Below are 13,976 nucleotides of genomic sequence, written 5' to 3' on the forward strand. Positions count from 1 at the left end.
CTGTAGCCCATGGGCCCACTGGGGTTCTAAGTGTGACCCACGAAATAGTTTGTTTACTGTTGCCCACGTGCAGGGTCACCAGAATCCGCTGGTTTCCATCTGCATAGGTTTTTTTCCTGCTGATATGTCTAAAATGACATGCACATACAACAAGGGCACGTGAAGTGAGGGGCATGCTGACTGCTCACAACATGGACTGTGAGTGCCGGGCGCTGTCTCTCTGTGCAATCACAGTGCTGTTAGGATTCAGTTACCACATCCCACAATTTGTAGGTACACATGCACAGTGAGCAAAACCGCCCTCTCCTGGGAGACTGTCTTGGTTACAACAATCTTGTGTCCCACTCGCTAGCCTAGGTTGCCCTTTGCTGATTTAGGGTGACCACATGTCCTGATTTTATAGGGACAGTCCCGATATTTGTTTTTTTTTTCTTAAATAGACACCACTTACCCAGCACCTCTGTTCCCCATTTTTCACACTGTCTAGTCACCCAAAAGGATTGCTGATGGGAGAGGGCTGGAGCAGTGGAGCTGTGAACCCAGCAGATGTGGCCAGTATGAGCCAATTAGGTCCCAGCTGTGGATGGTATAAATAAAGGCTCCTGGAGGGGATGGTGCTCTGGGGTGGCTCCTCCATGGGGTCTGAGGGACCTGGCTGAGGCTGGGCAGCTGCCATTCCTCCCTCTGGCTGCTACCTGGGTTGAACGTGGCAAATGGCTGTGCTCTGTGCCTGTGCCTTTAAGGGGAGGCCAATTAGGGGGAGCTAACAAGTGGTGATTGCCTGTACGGAGTGTCGGAGAGGCCACCTGTGTTTTTCACTGGAGGCCAATTCTTGCGCAAGTACGCGTTTGCCAAACGTCCACACTGCGCAAGAGCGCCTGCGCAAGAGAGCTTAAGCCTGATAGAAAACAGCGTAGCTCTTGTGCAAGGAGCCGTCTCTTATCACGCCATACTGTACATTTACTTGCGCAAGAGTGGATGGGCAGTATAGGCGCTCTGCGGATTCTTGCGCAAGAACGGCCATTCTTGCGCAAGAAGCTGTGAGTGTAGACATAGCCCTAATGTCTTGCTCACAACACTCCTTTAAATGCAACCCAGAATTGTGTTTCCTTTTTTTGCAACTGTATCACACTGGTGACTCATGTTTAACTTGTGGTCCACTATGACTCCTAAATCTCTTTCTGTAGTACTACTTCCTAGACAATCACTTCCCATTCTGTATGTGTGAAAATGATTGTTCTTTCCTAAGTGGAGCACTTTGCATTTGTCCTTATTAAACTTCATCCTGTTTACCTCAGACCATTTTTCTAGTTTGTCTAGATAATTTTGAATTCTGACCCTATTCTCCAAATCAGTTGTAACCCCTCCCACCTTGATATCATCTGTAAACTTAATGGCTACGTCTAGACTGGCATGATTTTCCGCAAATGCTTTTAACGGAAAAGTTTTCCGTTAAAAGCATTTTCGGAACAGAGCGTCTAGATTGGCATGGACGCTTTTCTGCAAAAGCACTTTTTGCGGAAAAGCGTCCGTACCAATATAGATGTATTTTTCCGCAAAAAAGCCCCGATCGCCATTTTCGCGATTGGGCCTTTTTTGCGGAAAACAAATCTGAGCTGTCTACACTGGCCCTTTTGTGCAAAAGTTTTGCGCAAAAGGACTTTTGCCCGAATGGGAGCAGCATAGAATTTCCACAAAAAGCACTGATTTCTTACAGTAGGAAGTCAGTGCTTTTGCAGAAATTCAAGCGGCCAATGTAGACAGCTGGCAATTTTTTCCGGAAAAGCGGCTGATTTTCCAGAAAAAATGGCCAGTCTAGACACAGCCAATAATTGTATTCTCTATGCCATCTTCTAAATTGTTGATGAAGATATTGAACAGAACTGGACCCAAAACAGACCCCTGAAGAACCTCACTTGTTATGCCCTTCCAGCAGGATAGTGAACCGTTAACCAATGAAGAGTTGCAGTGGGTCACTGATGCAAGGAGTGCCCAGGGTGTTGGGAGTTCCCAGAGTGGAAGGATCCCAGAGTACAGAGACGGGGAGACACCAGCCAGAAAGGGGCATTCCAGCACCAAGAAGCTAATTCCCAGAGTGACCAGCAGGAGGCGCCCCAGTGGACACAGGAGAAAGCTATTTTTACAGTTGAAATAATCTTAAAAATGTAAGTGGATCACAATCCCTTTGCTTGGGGTACCACGGAGTAATCTGGGTAAAAAAGTAGACTGTAACTGGAGCCCAGCAGCAAGACTGGAAATAGAACTCAGGAGTCCATCTGCACGTGCACACACACCCTTGAAGAATAAGCAAGACGTATGAAAGCATCGTGGTTTTCAAATGATCCGTATGCTTGAAACATTGACAGGGCTGCTGCTGGGAGGCAGCGGTGTTAAGGGGGTAGTTACCCTGGTGTTTAAAAGGGCCCAGGGCTCCGGGTTCCTGCTGCCACTGTTATTGCGGCCACAGACCCTTTAAATGGCTGCCAGAGCCTTGTGTGGCATGGTCCCGGCAGCGTCGAGGGATAGTTGTCCCTAGCCCTTCCCCTTCTGCCTGAGGCCCTGCCCCTTCTGGGAGCCCAACCCTCCCCACATTACCCGGGGCCCGGCTACGTCTGTCACCAGCTCTGTGTAATGATATCTCCATACGTGCCTAGCAACTTGCATCATGTCCCCACTGTGCCAGGAGCCATACAAACAGAGCAAAGAACTTATGTCCTGCATGAAATTAATCTTGGACCAAGAAAAGACACTGTCCGCTTTGTCAATGCCAACTCTGTCACCGGGGATTTGTGCCGCATTAGATTTCACAGTCACAACACCTTGTTCTTCTAAGCAGATCTACTGCTGCTTTTCCTCATGGAGCAGATGGGGAAACCGAGGCAGAGATTGATAGCATGACTTTACCCCAGATCACCCAGTGGCCAAGCCAGGAACAGAACTCAGGTGTGTCCCAGTCCACCGCTACAGGGCTCCTCAGTATGTAAATCATCAAAATCCCAGTGGCTTCAAATACTCCAACGTTTTTGATCTTCCTCTTAATTTTGAGGGTGTTGGTTCATTCCCCCTCAAATGGTGACTCGGTCACCAATAGAAAATTCCTTTTGGTCTCTCAATAGTTCTGGGAAACTCCAACCCCATGAAACTGAGGAGAGAGGTGAAGGAGAGGCACAGCAAGATGTCTGGTTCAAGGTCACTCAGTAACCCAGCAACATAGGTGGAAATAGAACCCAGGAGTCCAGGCTCCAATCCAGCCAGTGGGTTGGCTTTACGCTTACCTTTAAGCATATGATGGGTCACTCCAACCGGCATCCAGGATCAGCAGTGTTAAAAATAAACTGCACGTCACAGAGATACAATTCAAATGCTCCCTTGTTAGTTACACTGAGGAAATCCAGACAAGAAGGTACACCAGCCAGGTAGCGAGAGAAGCTCTCTGGTGTTAAGCTGTGGACAAGCTTTGAAGCTGTAGAGGAAGATAAAAAATAAATCCCAGCTATAACTTGTCAATTGTAAATACCTGACCCTTGCTGGTTGCCAGTTGATGCCCTAAAGCATGAAATTGGATTGGAGTCACTTTCTTAATGCACCCTATACAAACAGATGGCGTGAGCTAACTGCCTAAAGTTAAGGTGTACAAATTAGGGGTCTTTTCTGGAGGGTACATCTCCAACAGAAATAGGTTTTTCTTTGGAAACCTACAAGTCAGTATTCCTTTCTCTGCAGCATTGGTAGGAAGACTGGATTTCCCATCTTGCAGATGTTCTCAAGAAGCTGAAATTTTCCCCAGTTTGAATCCAGACAAAAAAGGCAAAAGCTCAAAAAAGATTTGCAGACCAACAATTTTTTTTTCCAATTTCAGATCAGTGGAATTGTTTTGTTTCAAAAGTTTTAAAATGTTCAGTTTGGATTTTGAAGTTCTTCCCTTCTTTAAGCTTTTCCCCCCTCTTCCTTTAACCCATGTTCATTTGGAAATGAAAAAGTAATTTCAAACGGGAAACCATTTGGATTTTTGTTGTTGGTTTTGAAAAAAAACATCGAAACAAAACATTTGAGCAATTCTTCCTTGACATTTTTCTTTTTTTTTTTTTGGATGAGGAAATTCATCCAACCTGACCCAGTTGTTTGAACAAGTTTTGGAATCAATAAATCAGCATTTTTTTAATAGCCAACAACAACAGAAAAGATGTTTTGAACAATTGCTATGCAGCTCTATCTCTACCGCGTAGACTGCAGTTATTGCAAAGTATCAAAGAGGTAAGTGTTGAAGGACAAGCAACAGACCTTCTCAATGTTCTTCCAGATCTCCGCTTGCATGTTTTTTAAGACAAATCTCCAGATGTTATGGTTACAGAGAAAACCTTCAAATTGGGCCCTAAACATTAGCAATGCTTCCTGAGTCTGCTGAGTGCCTGAACCCAATTGCTAGAACAGCAGGACGCTGCCTGGAGTGAAAGCAATGCAGAGATGTCAGCCACAAAGCACATCTGTTTGTGCAGCCATGGATCCCACCGGGCAGGGAGGGTGGAGGCTGGGGGCATAAATACTAGTGCTCCTCTATTCTCACCTGCAGCCCTTGCTATCCCAACCCTGGGCTCCCTGTAGTCCAGCTATTGTCCTGCCCAGCCCTTGATTGGGGACTGCCCCCCTAGAAGGGAAAGGCCCATTTCCCCCCACTGCACTGCCCCAAACTGGCTAGTCTCTGTTCTTCCTGCCTGGGGCCCCACTGGGAAATGGCTGCGTAAGTTTCATTTCAGGGCAAAAGGAAAGGGAAAAATCCCCTGGCTGGCTGGGCTCCCCACCCCCCAACTGCTCAGCTCCACAAAGAGTCGATCATCCCCGGCTCTGAGCAAGGCAATTTCCCAGCAGAAAGAAGCAGCAGCGTGGGAACCGGCCTGAAGGGAGGGGCTGTGGGATCAGTACTGGGGAGTTACCCTCCCCCGAGCCTGTCTCCTGGAGGAGTTGCAGTCATCCTAGCTGTGACAGAGTGGAGAATGGAACCCAGGAGTCCTGGCTCCCTGTCCCCCCTGCCCTGCACCAACCCACCACCCTCCCTGAGCTGGCAAGTTTTCTGACTTGCCCCATGCACATGCCCTGTCCAGCACCAGGCGCTGAATCAGCAACGGAAACTGAAACTGGGGGAGGGTGTAGGATCGGAGGAAGGCAGAGGGAGGGGGAAAGGCAACATGCAAAGGGAAGCAGTGACTGGCCCCACACAGGGACTCCCAGACACCAACACACCAAGATCTGTCACACACCTACATGCAGGCAGGCAGGCTCACAAATACACACACACCAAGCCACAACCACCCAGACACACACAAAGCCACATGCATGGACAGACTCACAAACACAGGCACTTGCACAGCCCCAGGCAGACCCACAAACACACAGAGATAGCAGTACAGGTGCATGCAAACACTAACCTCTCCTCCCACCCCACCCCAGACCCAGACTCACTGACAACACACTAATTGCACACACCACCACAGACGCACACTTAGCATCCAAGCCAGCCCAAATGTGCACAGGGGTGTGCTGTGGCCACAGGGGCCTGGAGCACCACTCACGCACCAGAACAGAGCTAAGCGCCCGCCCTGCAGAAAGCTACACTCCAGTGGCTCTGTGTTCTGACTCGCCCCAAGCACGTGCCCTGCTCGGCGGCTAAAGCCCTGTGTCTGGGGACCTCAGGGCTAGGGCTAGGGCCAGGGGAGAAGCGGGGCTAACGCAGTCTGTTATTGCCCGTTCTCCCAAAAATCAGAGCCCACCCAAACTTCCACCGGAGGTACGACCCGCAGACACACACAGACTCAGGGAGCTGCAGCTCTCACAGGCACTTCCAACCCCTCCCCACTTGGGGTCTACACACCAGTCCATTTTTCAAGTCATTCATGAAAATATTGAAGAGTTCTGGATCCAGGCCTGGCCCCTCTGGAAGCCCACAAGACTCACCCTCCTTACTCTTCACGTCCGCTCTTTCTGCTGCTTGTGCATTCACCTTACATGTATTTCATCCATCCCCATTCCCTGGGTTTGTTAAGCTTGTTTAAAATAAAAATCTATCAGCTCTACTGCTCCCCACTGACTAGGCCCGTAGCCCTGCCAAGGGATCACCCACAGATCTTGTTAACCTTTCTGCACAGAGCTTCACCCTGGGGCTCATGCTCCTTCAGTGCCCCCCTCATGTTCTCTCAAACCCTTTTCCGAGTACCTGCTCCTCTGGAGGGAGTCCCTCGGCCAGTAAGTGACGCCTACATTCTTCTAAACAGCGGCAGGGCTGAGATCACGATCAAGTGTCCATCTGTCTGCTGTCCAGTACTTAGGTTGGAAGCGGTCCAGGGCTGGTTTGTACAGCACCGAGCGCAGTGCCGGTCTGGGCCCTACAGTAATAGAAATAGCCCAGCATAATTAAGAATAAGTTAGCCTGAGTAGCTTGATACTGCCTCAAGAATCTCCCCTAGGGAGTGTCCCGCTAGGGTATAACACCCGGGCAGGGGCTGTAAAGGGTTACCCGTCAGCTGCTAAAATGACATTAACCACCTTTTCTGATAAAGTGGGAATTTCATTCACCTTGTTATGTAGCATGTGAAGTTCTCCTGTCCTATAGCTTCAGGGGGTAGCCCAGTTAGTCTGTACAGGAAAAAACAAGAAATGGTCTGGTAGCACTTTATAGATAACATGATTCCATCTATGGCTGTGTCTAGACTGGCCAGTTTTTCCAGAAAATCAGCCACTTTTCCGGAAAAACTTGCCAGCTGTCTACACTGGCTGCTTGAATTTCCGCAAAAGCACTGACTTCCTACTGTAAGAAATCAGTGCTTCTTGCGGAAATACTATGCTGCTCCCGTTCGAGCAAAAGTCCCATTTGGGCAAAACTTTGGTGCAAAAGGGCCAGTGTAGACAGCTGAGATTTGTTTTGCGCAAAAAAGCCCCAATTGCAAAAATGGCGATCAGGGCTTTTTTGCGGAAAAGCGCGTCTAGATTGGCCACGGACGCTTTTCTGCAAAAAGTGCTTTTGCAGAAAAGCGTCCATGCCAATCTAGACGCTCTTTTCCGAAAATGCTTTTACCGGAAAACTTTCCCGTTAAAAGCATTTCTGGAAAATCATGCCAGTCTAGATGTAGCCGATGTGTTTTGTTAGTCTATAAAGTGCTACCAGACCATTTGTTGTTTTTTCCTGTCCTATAGTAACCCTGTGCATGTACCTCAGTTTCTCTTGGCACTGTGCCAATGCCCTAGAAGAGATTCTGGGGAGGCGTGAGGTGACCCAGCCCCCTTCTCCCCCTGGCAATCCCCCCCCCCTCCCCCAAGTTTTGCTGCTCTTTTTGTTTTTCATCCCCGGTCAGTTCCTTTTTTTTTCTCAACAAGTTCTGCTGCTATTTTGGGGAGGGGCATGAGGGTTTCTCAAAAATCAAAAAGGGGGCATGATGCCAAAAAGTTTGGGACCCACTGTCTTAGATGGCTGCCCTGCTGCCTGCACTTACACAATGACCCATGTCCTTCGCAGCCTGAGCCCCGGAGTGGGGGGCGAAATGACACCTTTTGCTCAGGAAGCAGGACAAAGGTCAGTGGAGAAACCTGGCTGGGGACTGGGGGCAGGCAGTGAGTCAGTCTTGGCTGGCTTGGGGCGAGGCTTCCCTCTCTGCAAGACCAATTGTACTGAATAGTCCATTGTCTGTGCTGACAAGGCTGTTCCATGCTGTGTCCCTGTTGCCTAATAAACCTCGGCTGTGTCTAGACTGGCCAGTTTTTCCGGAAAATCAGCCGCTTTTCTGGAAAAACTTGCCAGCTGTCTACACTGGCCACTTGAATTTCCGCAAAAGCACCGATTTCCTACTGTCTGAAATCAGTGCTTTTGCGGAAATGCTATGCTGCTCCCGTTCAGGCAAAAGTCCTTTTTGCACAAAACTTTTGCGCAAAAGGGCCAGTGTAGACAGTTGAGATTTGTTTTCCGCAAAAAAGCCCCTATCGCGAAAATGGTGATTGGGGCTTTTTTGCGGAAAAGCGCATCTAGATTGTCCTAGGACGCTTTTCCACAAAAAGTGCTTTTGCAGAAAAGCGTCCTGCCAATCTAGATGCTCTTTTCTGAAAATGCTTTTAACGGAAAACTTTTCCATTAAAAGCATTTCCGGAAAATCATGCCAGTCTAGACGTAGCCCTTCTGTTCCACCTGCCAGCTGAGTGTCACTGCCAGCTGCGGATGGGGGTGCAGGGCACTTTCTTTTCTTCTTTCCTTCCTCGCTGACCAGTAATTCAAAGGCACTGGTGACCTAGGACAGTTGAACGGCTTAAAGCAGGAAGTTTTGACATATCCTCATCAAAGTGTAGCATTTACAAAGCATTGTGTTTCCATTCTGGCCTCCTTTTTCCATGGAGTGGGGATGGGGGAGGGGGCACTGGATATTTTTTCTCATCAACATCACTATGTGAACAAATTGGAGAAGGTCCAGAGAAAAGCCACAACCATGATGAAAGGTGTAGAAAACATGACCTAGGAGGGAAGACTCGAAGAATTGGGTTTGTTTAGTCTGGAAAACAGAAGACAGAGAGGGGCCATAATAGCAGCTTTCAAGTACCTAAACGGGTGTTACAAGGAAGAGGGAGAAAAATTTTCTCCTTAATCTCTGAGGATAGGACTAGAAGCAATGGGCTTAAATTGCAGCAAGGGAGGTTTAGTTTGAACATTAGGAAAAACTTCCTATCTGGGTGATTTACAATTGGAATAAACTGCCTAGGGAGATTCTAATCTCCATCATTGGAAATTTTTAAGAGCAGGTTAGACAAACACCTGCCAGGGATGATCTAGATCTGTGGTGTCCCACATGCTAGCCACAAGCCACATGTGGCTATTTGGCCAGTTGAGTGTGGCTAGTTCACTATAGCATTAGCCACTATAGTAGCTACAGCTTTAGAACTGGTTGGACCCCACGGGTCTAGATGGTGCTTGGTCCTGCTGTGATGGCAGGGGGTTGGACTTGACCTCTTAAAGTTCTTTCCAATTCTAGTATTCTGTGATCCTGTTATAAATCTTATACATTGAGCCTTTTGAGTATTCAAGCACGGTAGAATCTTGGCATTACAAACTGACCAAGCAATCACACAGCACATTTGAAACCAGAAGTACGCAATCAGGCTGCAGCAGAGACCAAAACAAATCCCAAAGGACATATACAATACAGTAATGTGCTATAGTATTTTTCTTCTGCCCAGTAAAGTTTAGGGGGAAAAAACCAAGGAGTCCAGTGACACCTTAAAGACTAACAATTTTATCATGACATAAGTTTTTATGAGTTGCAACTCACAAAATCTTACGTCATACTAAAATTGCTAGTCCTTAAAGGTGCCACCGGACTCCTTATGGTTTTTGTTGAAACAAATTAATACAGCTACCTCTCTGAAACCTGTATAGTTTCAAAGCCCTATGAAGTCAATGTTCAGTGTAAACTTTTAAAAGAACAGCCTCAATGTTTTGTTCAGAGCTAGGAACATGTCATAGTCATGAACATTCTCCATCCCCAATGGGTTTGTAATGCTGAGGATCTACTGCAACTACATACTTTTCAGTATGCTCATCTGACCACCTGGCAGTAGATCTTCCCAGAAATCCTCCACTTTTGGAGAATGGGTTGTGAGCTGCACCTTTCCTTACCCCTCTTCATGCCCTCACTAGTCCTAGTGTTAAGGCCAGCAGCTGGGACGTTGGGGGCCAGAAGCAGAGTCCCTGCAGCACCCCCTGCACCCCTACTTCCTCCTGTGCCTATGTCTAATGGTGAGATAAACATAAGAAGTAATCTGCAGTAGCATTGTCGACGGGGGGCTGGCAACTCTGGGAGGGGAGGGGAGGAGAGGGGAGTCTACTGGCTGGAAGCAGGGATTTCAACATTTTTGTATCAATATTTGGCATTTCCAAAACACTTTGCTGACTCTTATTCAACTGCTTTAACACAAAGTCATTAATTCCTAAGTGAAAAGTCCTCTTGCAGTGGAAAATCAAAACATTTTGCTCTGAAAATGTCAAAACAGCGATTTTTTTTGACATTTTGAAAGCTTTTGTTGTTGTTGCAAAGAACAATTGACCATGTCTCACCCTTTCCTGTGGGAAGTTTGGGTATTGTCCAATTGGCATTTTCCAACACACAGAAAGTTCCAAGCCAAAAATTCCTGACCATCTCAAGTCCAAAAAGATTCTGTTATTGGTAGGCACAGGATTTTGGATCTCTATCACATAGTCACAAGATCTATGCTATGCCCTGGGCTTAATCAGACATTTGGGAAGTCTGGAACCCTTTGGGGACCTGGCACACTGAAGAGTACTCCCAAGAGTATCCACACAGCCTCAGCACCTCAGAGATGGAGCCTCTGGGCACCGTCACTCCTGCTTCGCCCCATGAACTCTTCCCAATGAGTCTAGACTTTTACGCTCTTCAGAGGCCCACACTCCTCAGCAGGCATTTGCAGAGACACCCGACAGACTTTTCAAAATGGGGTCACGCTTGTTAGTTGACTGGCACAAGGCCTCAGGAAATCCTTAGGTTTGCAGAGGAGCAAAACATCCTGCCCAGCACTGTGGCATTATCTTGGCTTCCTTCCTCTGTGCCTCTGTCTCAGTCTTGGGGCAGAGATGTGGCTGCTACATCTTTTCAGGTACCTTTCAAAGGAACTGTGGAGCTCAAAAAGCTTGTCTCTTGCACCCTCAAAAATGATATGATCACCCCCCCCCCATCTCTCATATAGCTTGGGACTGACACAGCTACAACAGCATTACAAACATCCTAAAACCAATGGAAATTAGACAGCTACTACCAGTGGCCATAGAATCTGAGCTCTCTCCTAGGTCATAGGCCAGGAGGCTGTGTTTGGAGGAGTAGATCAAAGCTGACATGCTAGGGGTTCTTCTCACATAGCTAAAAAACCTGTAATAGTGACATACACACTTCAGCTGCTTGACGCATTCAGGACTTCAAACTTCAGAAGCTACAGTAGCTTAAATCATGGTCAAAACCTTCAGAGGGTTGAAGGCCTTCTAGACCTAGGAAGCATTGGAAGGAGGAGAAACCAAGGAGATCCAAGATGGGCCTGAAAAAGGAGGGGAGGGGGTCCTGCTGTTTGCATTCAGTGTAAAATCCTCCAGCTCTTCTAGCTTATAGCTATAGGTGCAGAATATGGAGAACGTGGGAAGGGTGTTGGTCCAATAAAAGATATTACCTCGCTCACCTTGCCTCTCTGGTGTGTTTAGGAACAAAATGGACAAGCTAAGCATCTCTTGGAAGGCCAACGAAGGAACAGGAGGCATACAAGAGCTAAGAACTCTTAGTGGGAATCATGGGGAAAAATATGCCCTTGGCAGATAGAAGTTCAGGCAAGATGGAAAAGCAGCTGAGGACCGCCATGGTATGGTGTATGGAAAACAGCAGTATTTTCCTGGTCCTGCTGGCTGGCTGGTGATATCTGAAGGAAAACATACACTCTAGTCTATCTGCTGTTAGTTTGCAGCTGGCCAGGCTAGAAAGGTGAGGCACATTTTCTATGTTTCTTGGGGAGCAGCCTGTTTTGTCTCGCTCAGTTTTCGGTTCTTTGGTTTCTCTTTGTCTTAGGGTTCGGCATTGTAAGCGATAAAGCTTAAATGTACATTGTCGTTTCCAGCAAGCTCCTGGATTTTATTTTGATTTTATTTTCCTAACTTCTCTTCTTGTATGCTATGTCCATAGATCAAGTGTGGTGAAATCTGCAGGGAAAAAATAAGGGGGTTCCCTAGCTTGTGGTTTTCTGTCATTTTAGCAGTGTTGTCTTCAAGTTCTCATTGTCAAGTCCAAGTCGAGTCTCAAGTCCCTAAAGTCACTTTAGAGTCAAGTCCCAAGTTGAGTCTCAAGTCTTAATTTAAAAAATGCCGGGTCACTTTTGTACAAGCCATCAATATCAGCATTTTTGGACAATTTTTTCACCAAGTCAATTTAACAAAATTAGCAAGTCTCAAGTCGAGTCTCAAGTCACAGACAATGAACCCGAGTCGAGTCTCAAGTCGAGTCACCTAGGTGACTTAAGTCGGACTCGAGTTCAAGTCGTGGGACTTGAGTCAACAACTCTGCATTTTAGAGTGTGATTGCTACAGAGGACAGCTTGCTTACTTATCAGTTCAGTTGTGGGTCACTAGTGTAGTGAGATGTCATACATTTGGCTGTGTGTGTGTGTTTTCAGTGTGTGCCACCCCAGCCCTGCACAGACAGCTGGCATTGCAGAGCTTGAGCAAACTTCCCAATGACCACAAAACCTGTTAAGGGACAAAGGCACCAGGCCAGGTTTATTGTTGAAGAAGCACAATAATAATGTCTTTATGCAGATACTGAGATAAATATGCTCTTGACAATGGACACAGCTCAGTGGATTGCAGGACTTTCCATTGCCAGGCCCCATCAGCTGGACAAAGATACTCCCTGAGATTCATCTTTCTATCTTTTTACCAACAAGTTCTAGGGCCCCTTTGATATAGTTGCTTACTGGCCCCTGATGTCACCTTGTACACACTGGTTTGATTAACCATTACATCAGGGCTACTCAACATGCGGCCCATGGCCTGTTTGCGACCCGTGGTGTGGTTTGGGTTTACACGTGGCCTGCACACATGAATATGGGCCTCCTTTGGGAACATGCTCCACAATGGTGAGGCATCTCCCAGGCAGGGTAAGCACTGAAAGATGCAAGCAGACAGGCTAGCTGGAATAGACGGGTGCAGGGTGTTGGTGTTTCTAGCTCCCAGGGAGGAAGTGCTGGGAGTGCTGGGGCATTGTGGGAAGTGCTTTGTATCATGCCCACCAGTGTGAAAGATGCTATTTGCATATATTTGCATATATATTTGCATGTATATGCAACCACATTTAAGTTGCAGCCCTCTGCATGTGCTGTGAGTATCATTGTGGCCCCCGGGGTTTCCAAAGTTGAGTAACCCTGCGTTACATGTTGTTATCCTGACCTTATCTGTTAGGAGAGGTCAGTGTACCCCTGTTATTCCTGTACCATTTGACCAAGACATGTTTGTACGAGTACTCGGTGACTAGCACATTTTAAGAATGTGTATTTTTGCAGCCCTCTTCTTGCCAGATTCCATGAGCAGTTCCTGCCGCACATCAGGCCTTAATGCAAGGGCGGATGGCTTAGGCTCTCTTTCCTGCTACCCCAAAGAAAAGAAGGAGTCATATTTTTATGAGCCTGATACATGACACAATTTTCCCCATCCATTGGTACTGCCAGATGGTGGGTGCGAAGGGTTTAGTTTCTTCCTTAAAGTGAGGGAATGGGGTCAGAGTCCAAAGGGGCTGAAACAGAAAGGCAGCCAGGGAGGAAACCTAGGAGGTTGCAAGCAGCAGATTCTACTGGCATGGGCTGTGAGTGAAGAGTAATCAAAGGCCCCTTAAATTCTGGATTTCGGGTGACTAATAAATGCTTTCTTTCACACAGCCTGCCCTGGGTCTCTGCAAATCCCTAATGGATGAAGTCTCCACTGGGGAGCCATGCGGACAAACAGAGGAGCTACAGAGCAAAAAATAAAGCATGTGCTGAGCCTGGAGAGTTGGACACATATCAGCCCTCCTACCCCACCCCAGGTGGATCCTGAACAGTGTGTTCTCTTCAATGTCTTCTCCCTGCCGCAGCATGGTGTCTGCTTGGATGATGCGTCACCCAGAACATGTTAGGCCAAAGTCCTTCAGTCAGTCTGGGGAAGGTGAAATCATCCCTGATCAAGTTGGTAGCTGCTGCCAAGATCAGTAGAGCATTAAATAACTACGGGGACGGGTCACTGATTCAGTGTGATCCAGGTCACTTGGTAAAGTAGGCACAAGCAAACACAATGCACTTTCATATGTCAGAATATAATGAGGCACGTCTAGGAGCAAAGAATGCTGCCCAGAGTTAGGAGGGATGGGAGACACTGTCCTGGGAAAGAGATTTGGGGGTGAAACTATGGCCAAAAGGACTAATGGGAT

Source organism: Pelodiscus sinensis, chromosome 24 (assembly GCF_049634645.1).
Source record: "Pelodiscus sinensis isolate JC-2024 chromosome 24, ASM4963464v1, whole genome shotgun sequence".
Taxonomy (NCBI): Eukaryota; Metazoa; Chordata; order Testudines; family Trionychidae; genus Pelodiscus; species Pelodiscus sinensis.